This window comes from Alexandromys fortis, unplaced genomic scaffold (genome assembly GCF_014885135.2).
Source record: "Alexandromys fortis isolate MF-2015 unplaced genomic scaffold, M_Fortis_MF-2015_v1.1 scaffold_68, whole genome shotgun sequence".
Classification (NCBI taxonomy): Eukaryota; Metazoa; Chordata; class Mammalia; order Rodentia; family Cricetidae; genus Alexandromys; species Alexandromys fortis.
In genome coordinates this window covers 8066137-8076241 of record NW_026067948.1, presented here as the reverse complement: position 1 = coordinate 8076241, position 10105 = coordinate 8066137, and the positions used below count along the sequence as shown (strand labels likewise).

Here is a 10105-nt window from a genome sequence, read left to right as displayed (position 1 = left end):
ATAATAAAATTAAAATGAGTGTGACATTTCCTTTTGTGGTATTTAACCATCTGCTTCCTGCTGGTCAACGCAATGATGGCCTTAGCTAGGTAGTCTTCATTTAAGAAGACCTACCAATTTTGTGTCTCATGAATAATTTATAAAGATGTATTACTGATGAAGGTACTTGCATATAGGCCATTGCTCCTCTGATAAAAGTGGATTCTTTTATCTTTGGTTTAACTTTTTTTTTCTTCTTTTTGCCTTGACAAATAACAATGGCTGCTTGGAGCCCCTCAAGAAGTAGAAATGTAGACAGCATACGCAGGCGCAATGTATACCAGTGACAAATTCTTGTCAGGTGGGTTATGTATGTGACTTTAGGTAAGTGCCTGATATTTACTGACTTAACATTAATTAAAAAGATAGGTTCCCAAGTACTTTCTCAGCAATAGTTAAATCTATTGACTTGATTTACCCTCTTTTTAAATTGCTTCATGAAAGTTTTTCTTTAGGGTGGATCTGCTATGTTAATGATTTCTGTCCATCAACTAATCAGGAGAAAAAAAAAACCACTTTAAAACAAATGGGTAAACAACGCTTTACTACATGGATTCTCAATAAAGCAATGGGAAAACTGCCCAGCAACCAGCCTAGTCCTCCTCACAGAGGGGTGGGAAGAGGAATGGTCAATATTTTAGTGAGTGTTTGGGTTTTGTGTCAGATAAGATAGAATTTAGACATATGAAGCATTAGGTTCAGAAGTATTCTCATTATTGCCAAAAAATATGCCTGGCTTATTTTGCTTGTAATGATCACTTATTAATTTTATAATTGCTGGTCTTTGCCTGTATCTCCTACAAACTGAAGTTTTTAAAAGTCATCAATGGCTCGGAGGGAGGAGAAGAATGCAGCGAAAACTGTGTGTTTTGCACATTGATCTTTCATTTATTCATTGTCTCCAGGAATTTCCACGCAGGCACCCTTCCTGGGAATGAGTTAGTGACATCTACTGTGATGACTGATTTCCTCCAAATCTTTAGTCCTCCGAGGATGAAGCAGCCAGGAGCAGAGAAGAAGAAGCTCCTTTCCGCTGTGCCTGCCTCGGCAGCGGCCCCACTCCCCTTCTTCTTAGCGAGATCCTCGGTGCTCATATTTTTCCTCCCGCATCAGAAGGAGTTTGAATGCTCGTCAGGAATTTCTATTTGTCTTCCTGTGTCACCGGCGTGATTCCCATTGCGGACTTGCTGACTTCTGCTTACTGGGGCAGATTAATTTTATTAAGCGAGAGCCGGTAATGGAGGTGAGCAGCTTCGTTTATTTGGGATGTGTCAGCTCTGAGCACTTTTTAATTAATGGCCCCGAGTTTAGACGCTGCAAACAAAAATAAACGTAACCAATGTATTAAAATATCCCAGCATGAACGAAAAGTGAGGGGGCTGGTGAAAGGTATTGATTCTTCCTGATCCATTAGTAGGTGTTCTGACAAGGGTGGCTAGCTAGTCCTGCAGACTTTCCAATGCCACCCCATACTGAAGCTAAGGTACTCTGTGCTTTTTTTTTTGGGGGGGGAGGGGAATTCATTTTCTTAGAGGTTTATCCTCACTGATGACATGAAATAAGGCTGTAGGTGATCTTTTAAGTCTTCTCCACCAATAAAATTGTGACTGTGTTATTTCTATAAAATACTTTAGAGATGATGGTAAAATTGTTTTATGGTGTGACTTTTGAATGAACATTTGATCTTGTCCTGGGAAAAGCTATTTAAGAGAAACCTGTCCATCTTCAAGGAGGGACTCAGAGACTCCCAATTAGGCTATTAAAAACAAGCATAGGCAGACCATAGCATATTCAAGGCATCCCAGCACCTAGGAACACGAGACAGGAAGATTTTTGAGTTCCAGGCCAGCCTGAACTACATAGTGATGTCCTGTATTGCAAACCAAACTAGAAATACAAAAGGCAAACAAAATAACAATTGTCAAAGTAAAAAAAAGACAAACACAAATATATCAGATTCGAGAGGTGAGACTCTATATCTTCTTCAGTTTAGGGTAGAAGAGAAATTCTGAGGATGCCACTGCTGGTTGACTGAAGCCAGTCTGCCCCTACAGTGACTGAAAATGTGCAACAATCTGACACTACCAGCAAGACAGGGCCAACTTAATGTGCATGATTGACACTTAGGTAAAAGAGTTTGCAAAACTGGGTGCCATTAACTCACCAAACACAGTCAAAACATGAGGGAAACACGCTAGGGAAGGCTGACTCCAGTTTTCTGATATGATCTTAAAGAGAAACCAGCCACTACTGTTCAAGTGGCTTCTGGAAGTATCCATCTCCTTCAACATTTCTGTTTTTCCGTGCTGTGACTCAGACTAAGAACATCTCCATAGCATCTAAACTTGGAGCAGAGACTTCTCATGAGGAAAATTATAAGACTTTTGGCACAGGGGAGAATCTATATAGACTAGAATTTTCTCTGTGTTTGCATGTGTAAAGGTACATGTGTGCATATGACCTGAGGCCACAGGATAACATTGGTGGTCATGTACCAGCTTACCCCCCCCCCCCACAGACACACTTCATTTTTGAGGCAGGTTCTCTCATTACTCTGATCCACAGGCCAGACTGGCTGGCCAATGAGACCCAGGCATGTCAACCTCCCTACTCTTATGACTGTGAGCTTTTTACACCATTTAAGGCTGTTTGGTACACATTCTGGGGACAGAATCCAGGTCTTTGGATTTGGATGGCAAGCACTTGGTTTGACCCAGTACCTGACCAGTATTGCTATGCATAACCCTCGTCTTTACCTCTCCCTTACCCATGTAGTACTTTCTCTGGCAGCTATTACTGATTTGCGTTATGATTTCTTTTTGATAATTCTGGCTTGCTCCACACAGTATGACAGAGCCAAGATTTAAATAGAAATGACTTCACTGACCTGTCTCAGTTGACCAGAGGCAAACTCACGCCCCAAAATAGCCTCCACTCCCTTCCTTCCACATATCCCAACAAAGGGAAGACATACACAGCCACTTTGTCTTTTTTTTTTCGATGTATTATACAAACAGAGCCCTTTGGAGAAGCAGCCCTAAAAATAGGTAAGCACAAACATATCTTAATATTTCATGAGCTAAAATTTCAAGGGCCTGGAATTAAAGATAGGCATGTAGCCAGAGATGTATGGAAAAAAATATTTATTGCAGCTTCAGATCTCTAGCAGTAAACATTCTTTTCCCTGGGAGTCCATCTTTGGACTACTGGGATACATTGGTTACTGGGCTGGACATGGTAACTAATAATGTCTCTACCAAACCTTCTTAGGAAGACATTTCCCTGAGGCCTCTCCTCGTGACCTTGAGACAGGGTTTCTCTGGCTAGGTCTGGATGTTCTAGAATTCACTTTGTAGACTAGGCTAGCCTCAAAGTTGGAGATTCTACCTGTCTCTGCCTCCCAAGTTCTGGGGTTAAAGGCATGTGCCACCACTGCCTGGCCTCACTGAAGACCTGTTATGTGTTTCTTTGCTTCTGAATTTTTCTTCCAAATCTCCTAGAGGCTTGATGACTGAGGTTTGACGAGCATATCTCTTACTTTTTTTTTTTTAAAGCTAAATAACCTATAAATGGGATTGTTTCTTGTGAGTAGATCACACTGCTTTTTGTTGTCTTTCGAACCTGTTTGCAGGCACTGTTTATTGGGTACATACCATGCATGGCTTTATTACAGGGCCAAACAAAACCCAGTATAAGTTTGACATCAGCAGAGTTGACTTTTGCTACCTACAGACTTTTCCATTCCAGAGTAAATGCCTTTCCTGTCCTGGCTCTGGACTGAGAACAAGAACCAGATGAAGGATTCTCGTGCATCCCTGTGCAAGCAAAATTAGGAATGCCATCAGCAGAGCCCTCTATGTCGGGGGCTCGGAATAGTCTCTGGTCCACAATATCAAACGCCACATGTGCTTCTAAAACTTGTTTCCGAACCCAAAACATTGAGCTTCTTTCCCAATTCTGAGGATGATTGTATTCACTCAAAATCAGTTTTTCCCAGTTTAGAAGTGAAGCGTTCTTAAGTTTAAATACCACATAGTGATCATTTTCAACCAGAAACACATTTGGACTTTGGTAAGCCTAGGCCCAAGTATAATATTTCTCATTTGGAATGACTTTCTTTTTTTTCATAGCAATAACCTAAGTATTTCTGTCTTATTGCATTTTTCATTCCCGTATGGTTTCAGTCAACACACTATCATTATCAGACTAAAGACTTTTTACATGCAACTGAATTTCAAACTTATAAAATACATACAGAACTATTTGAAAATTCGAATTTAAAAAGTGGGTAGAATCTAATGTGTGCTTCACTTCTTTGGTCATTCTGCAAAGAGATTTACATAAAATCGTTATTTATGTGTATCTCTTCCCTTTCTCTTCTAGAAATTTTAGTAATTCAAACTGTATACACAAAGTGATGAGTGTCTTCAAATATAATGAAAATATTGGATTATACAAATATAAATGAACAGAACACTACTGCTGGGTGCTTTGTTATTATCATGTCTATGAGAAAGAGACAAGGCATTTGTGATGAACACACACATACATACATGCATACATACACACACACACATGTTTTTAAATAAAGCAGACATTTCTTTTCTTCCATGTAAAATGTCAGGCATAAAGCATCGGTGTCTGTGAAGTTACTCCAGATCACAGGGTGCCTGCTGCACGACCAGCTTCCATATCTACATCACTTTGACCAGTCCTAACCAAAACAGAGTATGGCAAAATGTATTCTTTTGTGAGCATAGAATAAATTTATGGTGCTGTTTCAATGTGGGAGCAAGAGGAAAGACTGGAAAATAAACTACCTGAAGTGGTGAGTTATTTGTCTTCCAATCCTAGATGAAGTTTCCTTTCTTTCTCCTTCCTTCCTTCCTTCCTTCCTTCCTTCCTTCCTTCCTTCCTTCCTCCCTTCCTTCCTCTCTCCCTCCCCCTCCCTCCCCCCTCCCTCCTTCCCTTTCTTTCTCCCTTCCTCATTCCTTCCCTCCCTATCTCTTTCTTTCTCTTCCTTCCTTGAGACTGTGTCTTAAGAGATGTGGATATATCTCAGAGGAACATCAAAACTGGAGCATGTATAGACTACTACATTTAACTTGCAGCAACACTGAGTAAGTAAGATAATAGTGAGTGCCTGGGTATTGCTCTATTGTCCGGCTGAAACTTTGGACTCAGGTAATTTTCTTACTTCAGATTCTCAAATAACTGGGACCACAGATGCATGTCACCTCCTATTTTCCTTCCTCCTCCCTCCCTCCCTTCCTCCCTCCCTCCCTCTCTCCCTCCCTCCCTTCCAATACCGGACAGGTCTCTGTCTACTATCTTAAGTAGACTAAGTGGGTAGACTAACACTGCTCAATTACTTTCTCTTCTCATTTAAGATGTTGAGTAATTTCTGTCTGTTTTTTAAAAAAATCTTTTAAACATTTCTTCCTTAGTCTAAAATGATGTCTTTCCTCATCTCCACATTCATAAATACATATTCTTTATTTACTTATTTCCAGCTTAAAATAAAATTGCATTATAACTGCTGCTGCTTTGTCACTGCCTCCCACAACAAAATGCCAAAGACATGCCTAGCCAGGTGTAGTGGCCCACACCTTTAATCCTAGCACTCAGGAGGCAGAGGCAAGTGGATCTCTGCTTGGAGTTTCAGTTGTTCAGCCAAGGCTGTTACAAATCCCTGTCTCAAACAAAAAGGAAAGAAAGACATTTATTAATGAAATCTAAAGCATATCGCCTTCTGTTCCTAGCCGTTTTCACATGGTATGTTTATCTACCATGTAGCATGGAAGAGAAGTTTATTTTCTTTGCATTTAAGCAGTTATACTCAGGGGACAGGGCATTGAATCTCTCATAGAGAAATTTGGCAGTACAAAGAGGCATATTTGGATGTACTGTCTGGGGAGAATGATGCCAGTATGTGGCAGGTAGAAACCGGGAATGGTGCCAAACATCCAGAGCATAAGGATCAGCTCACCACGCCAGAGTTATGCGGCCAAAATAACAATTTTAACCAAGAATATCAAATACCTAAGTTTGTAATACTTAATTATCGATTATGTTGTTTGTGGACAGGAAGCTTTTGTTGTCTTCCTGTGAGCATTTCATGAGTAGGGCAGCAGAGAACATGCTGGCATTTATCTCTTAGCTTGCCTGTGTGTGCATTCACTTCATGGTAGACAGGGTTTAAATGGGGGCATATTCAACTTCACAAAACTACAGTTTTTCCTTATAAATGATTGTGGTGTGCCAGTGAGATGGCTCAGCAGGGAAATATGCTTGTTTTACAAGCCTGGTGACCAGAGTTCAGCCACTAGAACACACAGAAGGGTAGAAGGTGAGAACAGAGTCACCAGGGTTGACCATTAATCTCTATATGAGCATTTCCATACATACATGCAAACACATGCTAAATTTTCAAGATAATCATGTTACTGATGTGTCCAAAAGCCATGGTATATGTTCTAACTTCTCCATATTCTCATAAATGCTTGAAATTGTCATAAAAAACATAAACCATTTTATAGGTTTGGAGCATCCAATTTTAATATGAACTTGTAGTCTCTTGATGACTAATGAGGTTGTGACCATTCCTCATGCCTATGACTATTTAGATAACATCGGGGTACTATTGGAGCCATTTGTTCCTTTTGGCACAAGATTATTTGCATTTCTTCTCATTTCTAAATGTATGAAGTCACTCAAACAATGCAGGAAATGAAAACTAAGCTATAAGTCATGCTCACAGTATCTGCTTTTTCAGTGTTTTCTTGCATTTGCCTTGGTGGGCATCTTCATCTCTACAGATGCTCTTTTCTTTCACATTGATTTTTGCTGGACGATTTCACACTCCAGATGGTCTGAGTTAATGTCCACTATGCATTCATTTTATTTATGGAGCTGAAGCATTTCTTGATGTTCCAATGTGGATTACTGGGATCTTCTGTGTATCTATGGAAATCTTCATGCCTTTTGCACTCTTGAAGAAAAATTTTGCTTGAAGTTCAGTTCTTTGGTCCTTTCTTGCAGCCTTCTGAATATACTGATCATTGATCTTTGGTCCCATAATTATTTTAAGGACCCCTGGCATGTGATTGATCTCTCTGCCTCACTTCTTTCAAGACTTCCCCCTCGCCTTTTGAAAGCTTGATTAAAGTATGACCTCATATGGGACTGTGGAATTCTTCTCAGTTGAGATGTTTGGTGATCATATTAACGTGTCATATCAAATTGGAGAGGTTTTACCCTTTCCTCTCTTCATATGTTCATTTCTATTCTTTCTTTATCATTTTCATTTTTGGAACTCCTACAATGTGCGTATTGTGTACCTTGTCCTCTTCATACATTCATTTCCATTCTTTATCACTTTTATTTTTGGAACTCCTATAAGGTACGTATTACGTATCTTCTCCCACTTGATGGTATCTTACAAGTTTCTTGGGTTCTGCTTATCTCTTTATTTTTACAGAACCCCCTTTAAATTCTGTTCTTCAATCAATAATTTCTATTGTCTTGTCTTCAAGATTACTAATTCTTGTCTTTCCCTGAACAAATCTACTTTAGAAACCCTCTAGCTTTTTTTCTTTATTATTTTCCAGTTGGCCATTGCATTTCTTAACTTCTGATTCTCCTCCTCTTCTCCTACCTTTCTTCTTCCATTTCTTTCTCCATTTTTTTCCTTCATCTCCTCCTCTTCCCCCAATCTTTCTTCTTCCTCTATTTTCTCTTCTTTCTCACTCCCTTCTCCACCTTCCCCTGCTCTTCCCATCCTGCAGCTATCCTCCTTCTCCTCCTCCTCCCCCATCTCTTTATTCTTCTTTTATGTATTCTCCCTCTCACCCGATAGCTCTATTTTGTTCATAAACATGTTCCTGGCTTCTTCCCATTTTCTGTTAGTTCTCCATCTTAAGACAGCAATTTCAAAGTTTTTGTTTAATAAAAATAAATGTGCTTTCAGGTCTCTGTAGCAGGTCTTTTGGTTTTCATTGTTGAGAAGGACCGAGTGTTTTGTTTCTTTGTATGTGGCATTTTTCCCTTTTTTTTCTTTTTGAAAAGCAGACTTTGGGATCTATTATGTGACTATATATATATATATATATATTCACTCTGAGAAATCACATTCTTCTCTTTCTCTGGAGTTTGTTGCTGCTTGTTAATGTTTTTGCTTGCAGCCTTTGTTTGATTTATTTTACTATTGTTGACTGTCTCTGTGGCAAAGATCAGCCAGAAGTATAAATTTAACATATTTTCAGGTATTTTCTGAGCCTTTCCCTGGGAATATATAGTCTCTTTCTAATTTTTCTTACATTTACAGTTTCCTTTGAATGTCCCAGTTTGTAATATCTGACTCCCAAAAGAGGGGCAAAGAAAGAGAGAAATAAAGACAATACAAGGAGTGCTGGCCCTTTAAATCTCTAGGAAGCCCCTTACAAGTCTGTTTAGTCAGAGGGGGAATTTAGCATCCACCAGTACCTACCTGCCCACCCTGATTTCAGTGACTAGAGCAGAAATCTTCAAGGTTAGGGTGCAATAGTTTCCCTTACTAATCTAGACTGCTGGATTGAATATGTTACTCTATGTGCCTAGGAGACTGTCAGTTTCTGAGGATTTGGAAGGAAAATCTCCTTTAGGCCAGGAGACGTGTGTGCGGTCTTTTCTGTGCTCTTCTTTATTCTGTCCATTTCCCACATAAACGAGCACCCAGATACCCTCCATGTCAAACTCAAGGTGGAAATGGTTGTGTGCACCGGAAGTGTCATTAAACATACATCTTTGCTTTTCAGGAATGCCTGCTATTTGCAAACATTTTTAGATGGTTTGGGAGGCTTGAACCTCGTGTTCTTTGTCCTTTAGTATTACTTTGTTTTAACTTCTGGTACCACTTAGCCTGCTCATTATATCGATGCTGTGGCCTTAACTTTTTTTGCTACCACTGTAAAGTCCTGACATCTTCAGACAGGCACACACTCCTGCTGAGTTATCAGGTGAAAGAACTCAGCTATTTAAAGCTGGGCCTGGTGGTGCATGCAAGTAATCACAGCACAAGGGGAAGCCGAGGCAGAGGACGGCTACAAATCTGAGGTTAATTTGAGCCATATAGCTCCTCTCAGAGATGCTCAACCGGACCCTGCCCTAGAAAATAAAAGCAACAAAATAACTCAAGCATTTAGAAATTTGCCAAACAGGAAAGAGACTTCCCAAGTTCAATGTATGAAGAATAAATTCCCAGGAGCTGAGAATGAAGAAGAAGGGTAGGTATGGAGAAGAGAAATAATTTCAGAACCATATATAGAATTCTGGGAGAAAAAGTAATATATCTTCTGGTACCCACTTCAATGAATCCTAGTCACCTAACAGCACTGTACACGATATTCAGGCTTTTTCTACATGTAGATGATACTCAGCATGAGCCTATAAATCATTGCATTTAGCCTTTTGAAGCTCAGCATGTGTACAATATTTTTCTGCAAATTAGTTAATACTTAAGGCAAAGATGGCAACGATGTGCAATTCTCTGCTGGGTCGACTTTAGAGACAATTTGTAGACCACCCCGAAATACTCGCTCTTTTTAACCAGCGGCCAGGAGCCCGAATAGAATTACAGAAGCAGCTGGTCTCCTCCTTTTGAGGTGCCTGCTGTCAGGTGAGGATATAAGCCCTGTGCATACAGGACACCAGTGAAACACAGCAAAGCTCAGAGACAGAGGCGACATTCTGTTTGTGACAATGCTACTTTTTCTGGCCCAAATTATCCATCTGCTCGGGTAAATAGTGTTACAAGTACTCAGATTGGCAGAAAGGCACAAAGGTATCCAGTTTTGACCTGGGAACCAGGCAAGCTGAAGTAGAAGGCTCACTTGAGACCAGAGGTTTGAGGCCAGCCAGGCTACCATGTGAAAAAATTTTCTCTCTAAGATACAAACAAAATAAAACAATGATGGGGAACTGAACTCCTCTTACATAGTTAGAGTCCTTTTGCTGGAGGTGTTGAATGGAAGACGTATGTGTGTCTGTACGAAATGTTTGCATAATGGCTCAAACATGGAGAGAAGAC

The 10105-nt window shown here is 40.0% G+C and overlaps 1 long non-coding RNA gene across 1 annotated transcript in view; it reads right to left on the bottom strand.

Moving 5' to 3' along the window:
- Positions 1 to 1000: 1000 nt before the first annotated feature.
- The window catches only part of LOC126506123 (uncharacterized), a 171442-nt gene continuing 162337 nt past the window's right edge, over positions 1001 to 10105 (bottom strand). The window contains exon 3 of the long non-coding RNA XR_007593118.1: positions 1001 to 1353. This is a non-coding gene — a long non-coding RNA (uncharacterized lncRNA). The remainder of the gene's footprint in view (positions 1354 to 10105) is intronic.